This window comes from Nannobrachium achirus, assembly GCF_963921795.1.
Source record: "Nannobrachium achirus genome assembly, chromosome: 11".
NCBI lineage: Eukaryota > Metazoa > Chordata > Actinopteri > Myctophiformes > Myctophidae > Nannobrachium > Nannobrachium achirus.
In genome coordinates, this window is record NC_137820.1 from 847,143 (window position 1) to 862,500 (window position 15,358).

The 15,358-nt window shown below is 42.9% G+C and overlaps 1 protein-coding gene and 1 long non-coding RNA gene across 2 annotated transcripts in view; both read right to left on the bottom strand.

The window, feature by feature from the left end:
• tjp1b (tight junction protein 1b) overlaps positions 1–15,358 on the bottom strand; it is a gene marked incomplete at both ends in the record, with an annotated part of 186,756 nt that overhangs the window by 143,942 nt on the left and 27,456 nt on the right. The window lies entirely within an intron of this gene.
• LOC308294639 overlaps positions 12,546–15,358 on the bottom strand; it is a 4,335-nt gene continuing 1,522 nt past the window's right edge. Inside the window, exons 2-6 of the long non-coding RNA XR_013962528.1 lie at positions 15,186–15,270; positions 14,815–14,976; positions 14,616–14,724; positions 13,146–13,224; positions 12,546–13,036 (exon numbers count right to left, since the gene is read on the bottom strand). This is a non-coding gene — a long non-coding RNA (uncharacterized lncRNA). The remainder of the gene's footprint in view (positions 13,037–13,145; positions 13,225–14,615; positions 14,725–14,814; positions 14,977–15,185; positions 15,271–15,358) is intronic.

Consider the following 15,358-nt stretch of genomic DNA (forward strand, 5'->3'; position numbering starts at 1 on the left):
ATAAAACAACAACCGTTATTAGACCTTCTAAATATAGAACAAGCCTATTGGCCCTTCTAAATATACTGTAGAACAACAAACCTTATTGGTCAGCACCTAAAGGAAGAGTCTTTGAGCCTCCAAGAGAGTCTTCAGAAGAACCAGACGTGTGGTTCTTAAAGGACCTTATTGAACAGTGGTTCTTATAGGACCTTATTGACCAGTGGTTCTTATAGGACCTTATTGACCAGTGGTTCTTATAGGACCTTATTGAACAGTGGTTCTTATATGACCTTATTGAACAGTGGTTCTTATAGGACCTTATTGACCAGTGGTTCTTATAGGACCTTATAGAGAAACCTTCAACATGAGACCTGCAACATCTGAGACGGTCCAACAGTTCTGGAGTCAGAAGCTGAAAGAAGAATATGACAGAAAGACTGAGGCTGAAATCCAGCAGATGATCCAGGACAGACACGTGAAGATTCAGGAGGTCCAACACTCAGTAGAGCTCAGCAAGAAGGATGCAGACACAGAGATGGAGGTCAGTGTGCAGGTCTTCACTGCTCTGATCAGCTGTATTCAGAGAAGCCAGGCTGAGCTCATTGGTGTGATTGAAGAGAAGCAGAAAACAGCAGAGAAACAGGCTGAAGGCTTCATCAAAGATCTGCAACAGGAAATCACCCAGTTGGAGAAGAGAAGCTCTGAGCTGAAGCAGCTCTCACACACTGAAGACCTCCACCTCCTCCAGAACTTCACATCCATCAACTCCCCTCCACCCTTCAAGGACTGGACAAAGGTCAATATCCAACTGTCTTCATGTGTGGAGACAGCTTTGAGGACAGCTGTGGCTCAGCTGGAGAAGACACTCAGTCAAGAGATGGAGAAGAAGCTGTGTGATGTTGAGCTGAGGAGGATCCAGCAATATGAGGTGGATGTGACTCTGAACCCTGATACAGCAAATCCCAGACTCATCCTGTCTGAGGATGGAAAACAAGTGCATTGTGGAAACGTAAGGAACAATCTCCCAAACAAAAAAGAGAGATTCTCTTATTATTATCCTTGTGTCCTAGGAAAACAAAGCTTCTCCTCAGGAAGGTTTTACTATGAGGTTCAGGTTGGAGGGAAGACTGACTGGGATGTAGGAGTGGCCAGAGTCCATCAACAGGAAGGGAAACATCCATCTGAGACCCAACAATGGTTTCTGGTCTATATGGTTGAGGAATGGAAATGAGTTCAAGGCTAAAACTGACCCTGATGTCCTCCTCCCTGTAAGAGAGGAGCTCCAGAAAGTGGGAGTGTTTGTGGATTATGAGGAGGGTCTGGTCTCCTTTTTATGATGTGGAGGCCAGAGTTCACCTTTACTCTTTCACTGGCTGCACCTTCACTGAGAAACTCTACCCATACTTCTGTCCATGTCTTAATGCTGGTGGTAGAAACTCTGCTCCTCTGATCATCTCTCCTGTCAATCACACTGACTAGACCCGTGGTTCTCAACCTGTTGGTTGGGACCCCCTCAGGGGTCCCCAGATGACTTCTCAGATGAAGCTCATATCACCAATACAGAGAATCTTTTAAATGAGGAGCAGGCGCAAACCTCTAGTTATACAAATAAAGTTAACTTTATTAGTGTGGTTGCCGAGGGCAACACACTATAGTTCTATTGTAGCTTTCTTCACATTCATTTCCTGGATAAACTTTTAGCCAATCAGGAAACAGCATTCTCGGTGACATCACCATGATAGAGTAAGTCCAATGAGTTCAATGGGGGAGGGGTGCTAGCTGGATGATTGGTTGAGCTTCACATGACACTTAGCACGCTGCAGAATGTAGTCACGGCAACCACACTTGCAATTTACAATTGCATTTCTTTTTCATCGATAGTAATCAACAAACTATACTATAAAAACTGGTCAAACATTGGCCATATGGTCAAATAATATAAGAAATAGGTGATCTACAAGCTCACAACACCTGGCGTTACAATCACCTTTAGAGTCTTGGTAATTATTGTAAGATAAACGTGGGGGTTTGGGTGTCTTTCACACCATGCAGGATATCCACAGGCAAAACCTTCAGGGTCCATTTGGTTCCATTTGTACACTCTCAGAGTTACAGAGCCGTAAGGGTCCATTTGGTTCCATTTGTACACTCTCAGAGTTACAGAGCCGTAAGGGTCCATTTGGTTCCATTTGTACCCTCTCAGAGTCACAGAGCTGTAAGGGTCCATTTGGTTCCATTTGTACACTCTCAGAGTTACAGAGCTGTAAGGGTCCATTTGGTTGCATTTGTACACTCTCAGAGTTACAGAGCTGTAAGGGTCCATTTGGTTCCATTTGTACACTCTCAGAGTCACAGAGCTGTAAGGGTCCATTTGGTTCCATTTGTACACTCTCAGAGTTACAGAGCTGTAAGGGTCCATTTGGTTCCATTTGTACCCTCTCAGAGTTACAGTACAGACATACTGTATAAGGGTCCTCCTCAAGGACTCCAGGGGGTCCCTGGACCCCCAGAAAAGCACTGATCTCCACTAGAAGTGTATTTTCTTCCAAAGCCTGTGAAGTGGATGTGATAAACTGATAAACTGGGCAGTTTACTGTATGTCCTTCTGGGAGGAGAAAACATATTGATTTTAATAAGCAGCAGCTTCTGTCAATGTTTAATATGAGTTTTTATAACTCTGGATTATGTGTGTTGTTGCTTTGTGTATATTGTGCTGAGTGTGTGCGTGCATGCATGCGTGCGTGCGTGTGTGCGTGCGTGCGTGCGTGCGTGCATGCGTGCGTGCGTGTGTGCGTGCGTGCGTGCGTGTGTGTGTATGTGTGTATGAAGGTAGAGTAAATCCACAGTCAGACTAAAGCAGACTTATCTGCAGACAACCTGCTGTCATAATGATGTCATAATGATGTCATAATGATGTCATAATGAGACTATGGATGGACGGCACCGTTTAAATATTTCATATCACGTTTATTGTGACTAAAGAAATGGTGATTTACGATGTTATCGCCATAATCAAAATGCATTATCCTGGGGCGGAACATGTAGCAGATCTACAAGCTCACGTTGTGACGTGTTGTGAGCTTGTAGATCTGTTTTTTTCTTCTTTTTTTTTAACAAGACGTTTGATAGAGAGTGAAAAGAAAAGACTGTATCAAGTACGTATAATATAAGTAGCTTTTACCAATTATAGAGGGTTTAAATGGTACCGGAAATGCAGCTCGGCAAATAAAAGGTGAATTGATCCCAGTGCATGACGGAGGACGATTTCACAATAAATTGAATCTCCGCGATACGATTATCGGGAGTGTTTTTTTATCGCTTATCGTCGTATTCCTAAATGAGACACAGAGATACTGTCCCTCTGTCCTTCTGTTTAAATGAGACACTGTCCCTCTGTCCTTCTAGAGACACTGTCCCTCTGTCCTTCTAGAGACACTGTCCCTCTGTCCTTCTAGAGACACTGTCCCTCTGTCCTTCTAGAGACACTGTCCCTCTGTCCTTCTAGAGACACTGTCCCTCTGTCCTTCTAGAGACACTGTCCCTCTGTCCTCCTCTGTCCTTCTAGAGACGCTGTCCCTCTGTCCTTCTAGAGACACTGTCCCTCTGTCCTTCTAGAGACGCTGTCCCTCTGTCCTTCTAGAGACACTGTCCCTCTGTCCTTCTAGAGACGCTGTCCCTCTGTCCTTCTAGAGACGCTGTCCCTCTGTCCTTCTAGAGACGCTGTCCCTCTGTCCTTCTAGAGACGCTGTCCCTCTGTCCTTCTAGAGACACTGTCCCTCTGTCCTTCTAGAGACACTGTCCCTCTGTCCTTCTAGAGACACTGTCCCTCTGTCCTTCTAGAGACACTGTCCCTCTGTCCTTCTAGAGACACTGTCCCTCTGTCCTTCTAGAGACACTGTCCCTCTGTCCTTCTAGAGACACTGTCCCTCTGTCCTTCTAGAGATGCTGTCCCTCTGCCCTTCTGTTTATTCTAGTTTACTCTAAATGTCAGTAAGACCAAGGAAATCATGGTTGACTTTAGGAAGTCTAAAGTTAATCACCTTCTCTGTGTGAGCAGTGAATTCATCTCATCTCTGTGTGAGCAGCGGAGTTATAATGTTATGTTATGTTATAATATTATGTTATGTTATAATGTTATGTTATGTTATGTTATAATATTATGTTATGTTATAATGTTATGTTATGTTATGTTATAATATTATGTTATGTTATAATGTTATAATGAGACAGGGTTAGGGACACAGCAGTGAATTCATCTCATCTCTGTGTGAGCAGCAGAGTTATAATGTTATGCTATGTTATAATATTATGTTATGTCATAATGTTATGTTATGTTATGTTATAATGTTATAATGTTATAATGAGATTAAGGGACACAGCAGTGAATTCATCTCATCTCTGTGTGAGCAGCAGAGGTCACCACCATGCAGGAGCTGCTGGTGGACATCTTTGTCTAAAATCTATTTTTGCCACGGACATAGAGTATGTACAGTATGTACAGTATATACTGTATACAGTAGTACTATATACAGTATATACAGTAAATACAGACATACAGACACACAGTACAGAATGAGCAGGCTAACACTCAACCCTAAATGACCATCATATATACAGTAAACCAGGGGTCTTCAACAGGGGGTCCGGGACCCCTAAGGGGTCCTCAGAGTTACTACAGGGGGTCCTCCAAATATTTGTGTGATAGAAACTATTAACCGCTTGATCCCAAATGTCCATATTCTGAGAACTTTTGCCGAAAATAGCTGATCTACAAGCTCAAAACGCCACGCAGCGCGAAAGAGGTGGTGTAGAGGGGAAAAAGAGCAGACTAAGTACAGAGTGAAAGGTCCAGTTTATTAAGTAATGACGGTTCAAGTGGTTAAATATCTGAAAACACAAGTTGACATGAATCCAAAATACTCTGATTATTGTGCTGTCAAATGATGCAACAATATAGCCTATGGAAAGGTTGTGGGGGTCCCTGCTTCATCTCTCTCTCAACTAAGGGGTCCTTGGCCTGAAAACGTTGAAGACCCCTAAATGACCATCACAGCTCTGAGCTCTCAGCCTGTAGAGAAACGTCTTATGATCAAAATAACAACATTATCTCTGTGGGTAAAAAAACTACCTCTGAAATATGGATGAGGAGTCGTCTCTGCCCATGTATGGACGTATTGCTGACCCCTGCTATGAGCCTTATGCATGAATAAGGTGACTGTGAGGCTTATGAATCATAAGGCTCACAGACATGTCATTCATTCATAAGTTATGAGTGAATAAGGTGTTCTGTGAGCCTTATGAATCATAAGGCTCACAGACATGTCATTCATTCATAAGTTATGAGTGAATAAGGTGTTCATAAGGCTCACAGACATGTCATTCATTCATAAGTTATGAGTGAATAAGGTGACTGTGAGCCTTATGAATCATAAGGCTCACAGACACCTTATGCATTCATAAGTTATGAATGAATAAGGTGTTCTGTGAGCCTTATGAATCATAAGGCTCACAGACACCTTATGCATTCATAAGTTATGAGTGAATAAGGTGACCGTGAGCCTTATGAATCATAAGGCTCACAGACATGTCATTCATTCATAAGTTATGAGTGAATAAGGTGTTCTGTGAGCCTTATGAATTTGACAGCAGTTCTTTAGAGATGTCGAGCGACGCATTCTGAAAATGTCAAAGATCAAAGATCAAAGCCACTCATCCATGATGTGCCGAAAACAACTTCCATTAACAATGTATTAACGATGTATTAACGATGTATTACCGATGTATTAACGATGTATTAACAATGTATTAACGATGTATTAACAATGTATTAACAATGGATAGGAGAGAAAGAGAACGTCTTCAGAAAGGAAAAGGTTTTATTTGATGGATTGCATTTTTATAGCACTTTTCATTCATACACTGTCCTCACTTCCCACATTCACACTGCAAAGCTGACACCGACCCTCACTGGAGGCAGTGTGGGGTTCAGTGTCTTGATCAATGTGGGGTTCAGTGTCTTGATCAATGTGGGGTTCAGTGTCTTGATCAATGTGGGGTTCAGTGTCTTGATCAATGTGGGGTTCAGTGTCTTGTCCAATGTGGGGTTCAGTGTCTTGATCAATGTGGGGTTCAGTGTCTTGATCAATGTGGGGTTCAGTGTCTTGATCAATGTGGGGTTCAGTGTCTTGATCAATGTGGGGTTCAGTGTCTTGATCAATGTGGGGTTCAGTGTCTTGTCCAATGTGGGGTTCAGTGTCTTGATCAATGTGGGGTTCAGTGTCTTGATCAATGTGGGGTTCAGTGTCTTGATCAATGTGGGGTTCAGTGTCTTGATCAAGGACACGTCCACATGTGGACAGGAGGAGGGATTCGAACCGCCGACCCACGGATGACTGGGCGACCGGCTCCTCCTCCTGAGACACAGCCTCCCCAATATTTGATGACCTTTGACCTTTGTGTCCTCAGTGACAGGCTTGTCTTTCTGATGATTAAAGCCTTCATGAATGACTTGTGGTTCACTTTTAATCAGGTTGGCTGCAGAGCTGAACCATTATGGCAACACATCATTCATAATGAGATTATCTTAATCATCTAGGGGCATAAATAAACAACTTTTAGAATGCTACAGTGCACACACTCACAAAAACGCACGCACGCACGCACGCACGCACGCACGCACGCACGCACGCATGCACGCGCACACACACACACACACACACACACACACACACACACACACACACACACACACTGACACACACACACACACACGCACACACACACACACACGCGCACACACACACACACACACACACACACACACACACAGTGAATGCGGATGTGTTTGATGTTCATTAATCAGACTCATAATAACTCTAGAAAAAAAGGAAAAAAAGCGGTTGGGACGGCAATAGCGTGGCATTGTTCTCCGCATAATGTCAATCAATTAGTTATTGATTGACCTCTGAACATCTGAACATTCATCCCTCTAAGGACTGTATAGAAACAGATGAACTGTAAGGACTGTATAGAAACAGATGAACTGTAAGGACTGTATAGAAACAGATGAACTGTAAGGACTGTATAGAAACAGATGAACTGTAAGGACTGTATAGAAACAGATGAACTGTAAGGACTGTATAGAAACAGATGAACTGTAAGGACTGTATAGAAACAGATGAACTGTAAGGACTGTATAGAAACAGATGAACTGTAAGGACTGTATAGAAACAGATGAACTGTAAGGACTGTATAGAAACAGAGGAACTGTAAGGACTGTATAGAAACAGATAAACTGTAAGGACTGTATAGAAACAGATGAACTGTATGAAGGACTGTATAGAAACAGATGAACTGTAAGGACTGTATAGAAACAGATGAACTGTAAGGACTGTATAGAAACAGATGAACTGTATGAAGGACTGTATAGAAACAGATGAACTGTAAGGACTGTATAGAAACAGATGAACTGTAAGGACTGTATAGAAACAGATGAACTGTAAGGACTGTATAGAAACAGATGAACTGTAAGGACTGTATAGAAACAGATGAACTGTAAGGACTGTATAGAAACAGATGAACTGTAAGGACTGTATAGAAACAGATGAACTGTATGAAGGACTGTATAGAAACAGATGAACTGTATGAAGGACTGTATGGAAACAGATAAACTGTAAGGACTGTATAGAAACAGATGAACTGTATGAAGGACTGTATGGAAACAGATAAACTGTAAGGACTGTATAGAAACAGATGAACTGTAAGGACTGTATAGAAACAGATGAACTGTAAGGACTGTATAGAAACAGATGAACTGTAAGGACTGTATAGAAACAGATGAACTGTATGAAGGACTGTATAGAAACAGATGAACTGTAAGGACTGTATGGAAACAGATGAACTGTAAGGACTGTATAGAAACAGATGAACTGTAAGGACTGTATAGAAACAGATGAACTGTAAGGACTGTATAGAAACAGATGAACTGTAAGGACTGTATGGAAACAGAGGAACTGTATGAAGGACTGTATGGAAGGACTGTATGGAAACAGATGTGCAGCCAGAGAGGAAGGGATCATAAAAGACACTCCAGACATAAACTGTTCCAGCTCCTCCTGGGAAAGCATTTCTAAGCTCAGTGGCAGTGAGCCTGTAGGACTGGCCACACTGGACCAAAGCTCAGTGCAGGCAGACTGTAGGACTGGTCACACTGGACCAATGCTCAGTGGCAGACTGTAGGACTGACCACACTGGACCAATGCTCAGTGGCAGACTGTAGGACTGGTCACACTGGACCAATGCTCAGTGGCAGACTGTAGGACTGGCCACACTGGACCAAAGCTCAGTGCAGTCAGACTGTAGGACTGGCCACACTGGACCAATGCTCAGTGCAGTCAGACTGTAGGACTGGCCACACTGGACCAATGCTCAGTGCAGTCAGACTGTAGGACTGGCCACACTGGACCAATGCTCAGTGCAGTCAGACTGTAGGACTGACCACACTGGACCAATGCTCAGTGCAGTCAGACTGTAGGACTGGCCACACTGGACCAATGCTCAGTGCAGTCAGACTGTAGGACTGACCACACTGGACCAATGCTCAGTGCAGTCAGACTGTAGGACTGGCCACACTGGACCAATGCTCAGTGCAGTCAGACTGTAGGACTGACCACACTGGACCAATGCTCAGTGCAGTCAGACTGTAGGACTGACCACACTGGACCAATGCTCAGTGGCAGTCAGACTGTAGGACTGGCCACACTGGACTCCATTATTGTTTTTCAGACACTGTTGTACCTGTAATATGTTGTGCTGTACTGTGCTGTGCTGTTCTGTTCTGTTCTGTTCTGTTCTTCTAGAAGAACAGATGGACATACTGTACATACTGTACATACTGTACATACTGTACATACTGTACCAAACCATCATTCTACCAACAGATACTAAACAAGTCCACTTCCAGACATTATGCTCTGAAACCTTCTTTACAGTCAGGCTCAATGTAACTTAACAAAGCAGCAGATCTATTGGGCCAGGGACCCCCATCAGATCTATTGGGCCAGGGACCCCCATCAGATCTATTGGGCCAGGGACCCCCATCTGAAAATAGTTTGTGCCGTCGTCATCAAACAGAGAATAAGGCTTGTTTCCATGCTCTGTACAGTATGTACAGTAGAACAGAAGTTTAGATCCTAGGAGATCTTTACACTTTTTACCCTAAAGAAGAATTGATTTATGAGCTGAATGTACAGCTGTGCTCAGCATCAGCATGAGCATACTGTATGTACAGTAACACCATCTGTATAATCATATATATATATATATATATATATATATATATATGTTACCGGATGTTTGGGTAACGCAGGACGTTCTATGTAAGAGCGCTTGTTTTGTCGTTCACCACACACCAATCACCACCAGGTGGCGACAACAGCCATTCACTAGTGAAGGCGCTGACGTCACTCGTGTGCGACTCTATTTGCGACTTTATTTACTAGCCTAGCCTAGCCTAGCCTAGCTTAGCCTAGCTTAGCCATTAGCTCCATTGTAGTCACTTGGACAGGGCGTTTATCGTGGGCTTGCCCAGGCCTTACGGCCTGGGCATAAATATAACGATTGCATTCACCACGGCTTCGTAACTCGCGCGGCCGGCCCTGGCCCGCTCTTCGCCCCAGAACACCGCAGGTGCGAGTGGACCAAGGTCCGCTGGCCTGCGCGCCGCTTGCAATGTCGTGGACAATCGAGCGGCTCCGCTCCGCCCCGTGCTGCATGACGAGTGCTACGTTTCTCGACCATCCTGTTTCTCTATCATCCGGTGACATATATATATATAGCATGGGGGAGGGGCCATACATCTCTCTCTGACTGTTAGTCCCTCAGGGTTCTGTACTTGATCCCCTCCTTTTCCCCCTCTATACCAGATCTACATGCCTAAAATAACACCTCTAAGTCACACACATTGAGCTTGTAGATCTGTTATTTTTGGCCACGTATTATGACATCACAATAACTGCAGCTCGACAGATCTAGTATTCAACGTCCGGGATTCAAACTCGAGTCTCCCGCGTGAAAGTCAAACATCTGCACACTAAAAAATGTTGGGTTACCAACAACCCAACTTGAGTTATTTTTTAACCCAACACGGGGATCAATAGTGGACCAACCCAACAGTAGTTAATTTGACCCAACAAAATGGGTTGATAATTTTAACCCAACAGATGGGTTACATTATTTAATCCAATAGCTGGGTCAAATGTATTACAGCCCTGGGTCGATTCTACCCAATGATTTGGTTAACTATTGTGCACACATTTAACCCAAATGCTGGGTCAAATTAATTACAGCCCTGGATCAATTCTACCCAATGAAAGGTTAATGTTGTGCCCAAATTAACTACAATTCTGGGTTATTTTAACTACACACATTTATTAAATATTCCATCCAAATGCTGGTTCATATTAACTGCAATAGAATACCCATATATTGTTAAATTACAAAACCTTTTAAATCCTATACTTGGTCAAGAAAATAATATAATATGGAATAAACCATTTTAAAATGTTGTTATCTTAGAAAAGTATTTATTTTCAATCAATATCAATGAAGTAACAATAGTGCAAACTATTTCTCCAACAATTAAAAACAATATACAACTTGTAATTTGCAACAAAACTTGTAAAACCTTAAAAGAACTATAGGCTACTGCATCAATAGTAAACAACCACACTATAAACAAGTAAGACCCCCTAATCGGGAGATAAGCGACCTTCAGGTCACAGCATGATTTTAGGTCAAAATGTGTAGGAGCAGTGTCCAAAAATGTGTTTACACATGGCTAGGAGAGATACTTTATAAGAGGCCTCAAGTCATGATGAGACAATACATGCTGACTTATCATTGGTTAAGGGAGTACTGCATTAATACTGTATTCTGTTTGTTGGATGATACACTTCAATCCACTTGACAAAAAAATAAAAAATAACGAATATAGACCCAAACCGTGTTGTCAGAGCCAATGAACAACACTGGAGGGGGGAAAAAATCATGAGCAGCAGAGGTTTTCAGTCCACAAGTCCACAGTCTCTACTTACTTGCAAGCAAGTATTGAAGCACGCAGAAACTTGACAATGGAGGGGGGAAAAAAAGAATGAGCAGCAGAAGTTTTAAGTCCACAAGTCCACAGTCTCTACTTACTTGCAAGCAAGTATTGAAGCACGCAGAAACTTGACAGGCTTCGATTCTTCTCCGCCCATCTCATAGACTGCATTTTGTAGTAATTCCCAAACCGGAGCACACTGCTTAGGGTATTCGACACCAAAAATGTAGTAGTCCTTAAAACAGACATCGACAGTCCAAAGCAGGGTATTCTGCTCTAAAGCCTCCTCACAGAGGATGACGAAAGCCTGGGATGTGTGGCGGATGTCATTCCCCAGTGACAGGACATGGGGGTATGGCCTTGATACCCGCGCTTCCTCGAGGTACCCCACCAAGTTTGTTGCAGGCTGAGAAAGGAAAAACAAAACAAAACAAAAAAACAAGATAAATCAACCAGTAAATGATTGTCGAAAAGCAAAGAGTAAGCAAGTTACAGTGTTTACTGATAGTTACTAAATACATTTTCTGAATTATTCTATAACAGGCGGTCAAGCATGATGTTCTCATCTTAACCCATTCAGGCCGGGAACACATTTTGCTGTTTGGGAGGGGCTTACAGTACATGTACAGTATGTAGCAACATATTTGTTTTGTAGGCTAATTTCTGATTTAGCCCTATTCTATAGGTTAGGCCTGGACCTGGGTTGGATCTGCATTTGGACTACCATTTTCCATCTACACCTAATCTCTTTTCACCAAAAATAGGCGATCTACCAGCTCGACACACACATGTCACATGCAAAGCATTGTGAGCTTGTAGATCTGCCGTTTTTTGATAATACCGACCCATGAATATCATATGGATGCTGGGTTCAACTTCAAACCAATGCAGGGGGACTTACAGGCTTATGGTCGATGAAGGCCATGCTGGATTCCTCGACTGTATGGTGAACTACTTTTCGCCAACTTTGTATACTGTTGGCGGAAGCAGCGCTGGTAGCTGACTCAGAGCCAGTTCCCCCAAACAAACTGTAGGAAGAAAATTAGGTATCAATATGTGGAATGGCATATCTGATTTGTAGACTGGCACCAGCCCAAATCAATCATAACAACGATCGCGTCTATCTCGCTATTAAAGCGGTAAATACAATTCCAGGAATAAATAAAATCTGGTTAGTAAGCCAGACACATAATACCACAGATAAGGGTTGCATGTAGGGATGGGACGATATAAAAATGTCATATCATGGTTACTGTGACAAAATAAATTGCAATTTACGATATTATCGTGATAATCAAAAAACATTATCCTGGGGTGGAACATTTGCTAAAAAATAGCAGATCTACAAGCTCACAACGTGTTGTGAGCTTGTAGATCGGCTATTTATTGGCAAAGACATTTGATAGAAAGTGAACAAAAGACTATCAAGTACTATATTATACGATACCAGATATGCAGCTCGTCAAATAAAAGGTGACTTGATCCCAGTGCATGACTGAGGACGATATCACGATAAATGAAATCTCCACAATACGATTTTCATGAGTGTTTATCACGATTAACGCTAATATTGTGTATTGGCCCCCCCTAGTTGCATTACAATCATCTGCTTTGCAACTATTGCGATTAATCAGGGGGTGAACCAATCACTGAAGACTGTCTCTTTGGCAATGCCCAATGGCTACAGTAGGAAGGGCTTTCAGATGGTAAAATGAACAGTCAGGCTATGTGATTTTGTCATTTAGTAGTAAAAAAGGGTTAGGGATGAAACATTTACATAGTCTGATGTACAACAACAACTATAATAATGTATTACCAGGTGTTAATCCATCAACTGAAGAGGTTAACTTCCTCTCCCGTCTTGCCAGGTGTAAGATCTTATTGGTGAAGAGCGGCAGCCAGGTCTCAAAAAGTTTGGGCGCAGCCTCTCCATCCAAGACCGAGAAGTCTTGCAATCTAAAAATATGAGAAAAAAAATAATTCAATGTGGCAGCTAACATACTAATAAATAATAATCATAAACAATGCAGCCTCATATGTAAATGTATACTCCTTCACAACTTACCATGCCCGGAGTGGTAAGATGTGGGAATTCTTTCAGGATCTCTTGGATGTCCCACCTGTTCTCCCTTATACACATGGCCCTGTTTGATGAAACAAAAAGAATGGGGAATTTATACAGTGCCTTTATCCAAGGCACTTTCACATATACTGACCGATGGCAGAGGAAACCACACAAGGCACCAACATGCTCATCATAAGTGATTAGGGTTCAGTGTCTTGCTCAAGGACACTTCCACAGAAACTCTGAGGAGCCCAGGATCGAACAGGGAACCTTCTGGTGCCTCTTACCTCCTGAGCCACTGCCGCAGGTTCCGATTAATTACAGTAAGTAAAACAGTACAACTGAACAAGAATGTTAAAAGGATAAGACAAAAAATGTAAGACTGGTGTCCTTTTATGGCAGTTTTGAGGGAGGCTAACGAGTTGCACTTTATTGATGGCTGGTGATAGATGTTCCACATTTTGAGCCTTCTCACCCAAGCCAGCAGAGCGAGCAAGTACTGTGTTCGGTAGCTCCTTTCGTTCCTGTATTTACCTTTTTTATATTTTGATATTTTATATTGGTAAATTGGCTCCCTCTGATACGCAGCGCTACCACTGTCTGGTCTCGGACGAATACAGTGTCGCTCAGATGTTGTTGAGATTCTTTAAAGATACCCAGAACTGCACTAGGAGAGCGCGGAAACGTGTGCGAAGCGCCGAAAATCGGCGATGCCGTTAGGTATCATTAATTTATCTGTGAAAATTTAGTAGCTTTTTTCCAAACTGTATCTCGCTTCCATGTCCCGCCTCCCCGCGGTGTGGTTGGCTACGTTCCTGCCTCTGATCTATCCGAGACAGGCTGACACTACCAGCTAGCCAAAAGACGCCGTGGGGAGGCGGGACATGTGACGTAATAAGGAAGCAAGATACAGTTTGGAAAAAGCAACTAAATTTTCACAGATAAATTAATGATACCTAACGGCATCGCCGATTTGCGGCGCTTCGCACACGTTTCCGCGCTCTCCTAGTGCAGTTCTGGGTATCTTTAAAGCATCTCAACAACATCTGAACGACGCTGTATTCATCCGAGACCAGACAGTGGTAGCGCTGCGTATCAGAGAGAGCCAATCTACAAAATATAAAAAGTCAAAATATAAAAAGAGGTGATTTTGGGGTCCTGAGAGGGGCTATGTGTTCGGCTGCATATGTAGATAGTAGCTGTGAGTGTTTAAGCCTGTAACCCAATCAGGGACCAGCATTTCTGGCAATGTCATCATTAACAGACAATGAGGGACCAGCATTCCTGGTGATGTCACTGCCATCACCAGTGGTGAGCCCACCTGGGCACACACGGTGAAAGTTGGCACCTGAAGTGTAGTTCTAGTTTAGATTTGAATGACTTTGTGATAAGAGTACCATGAGGCAAATACAGAGGAAAATGGCGTTGGATGAGTGCTGCAGCTAGTGTCCTCAGTGCGTTTCTACTGACCTGTACACTGCTGTGTCGAGCATGTGCTGTTCCACTTGGCTGAGGGGCTGTACATTGTTTCTCAGCCATTCTTTGAGCTGTATGGCTCTTTCGTCTGTTATCTCAGAATCTATAAATCAAATGTACACATGAGGATATTACCAATCACTAAATTATGTGGCTTTATTGCTTCAACAAATTATTCAGTTGAAACTATTACCTGGTATGAGTGTCCTTCAGGCTCCAGCTTCCTGGTTTTGTGGCCGTCTTCGTGGTGTGCCCCGTGGCCTGCTCTTGGATCTCATCTTCTTCCTGCAGTTACGAAGCCTCTCTTCCAGAAACCCTGTGGAGGGCTTGGTACTCCTTTCGTGTACCAGACTCCCTGTCAAGAAATGAAAAGACTTGAGGCAAATTTTGACAGGGTGGCCACCAGATGTGGCTTGAACAGGTTTTGTCTGTCCGTCTGTCTGACAACACCGGGGATCAAACAGCTCAGAACTCTGGTGATGGGAGAGGAGTTATATTGTGTCCACTGTTCAATAGATTGTTTTAGCATCAATTCCTCTAAAATGTTAATATAGCGGTACTCACAATGCCGCTACTTGAGTCGTCTCTCAAGCTAGGAAATGTCTGGATCAAAGAGATTGCCAGGGCTGTTTTGGTTTCGGAGGTAGGACTGTAAACACAGAAAAACTAAATTACCAGCAGAGTCAAAATAGATTTTAAGTACTGCTAAAACATGTGTCACACCACAGTATAAAGAC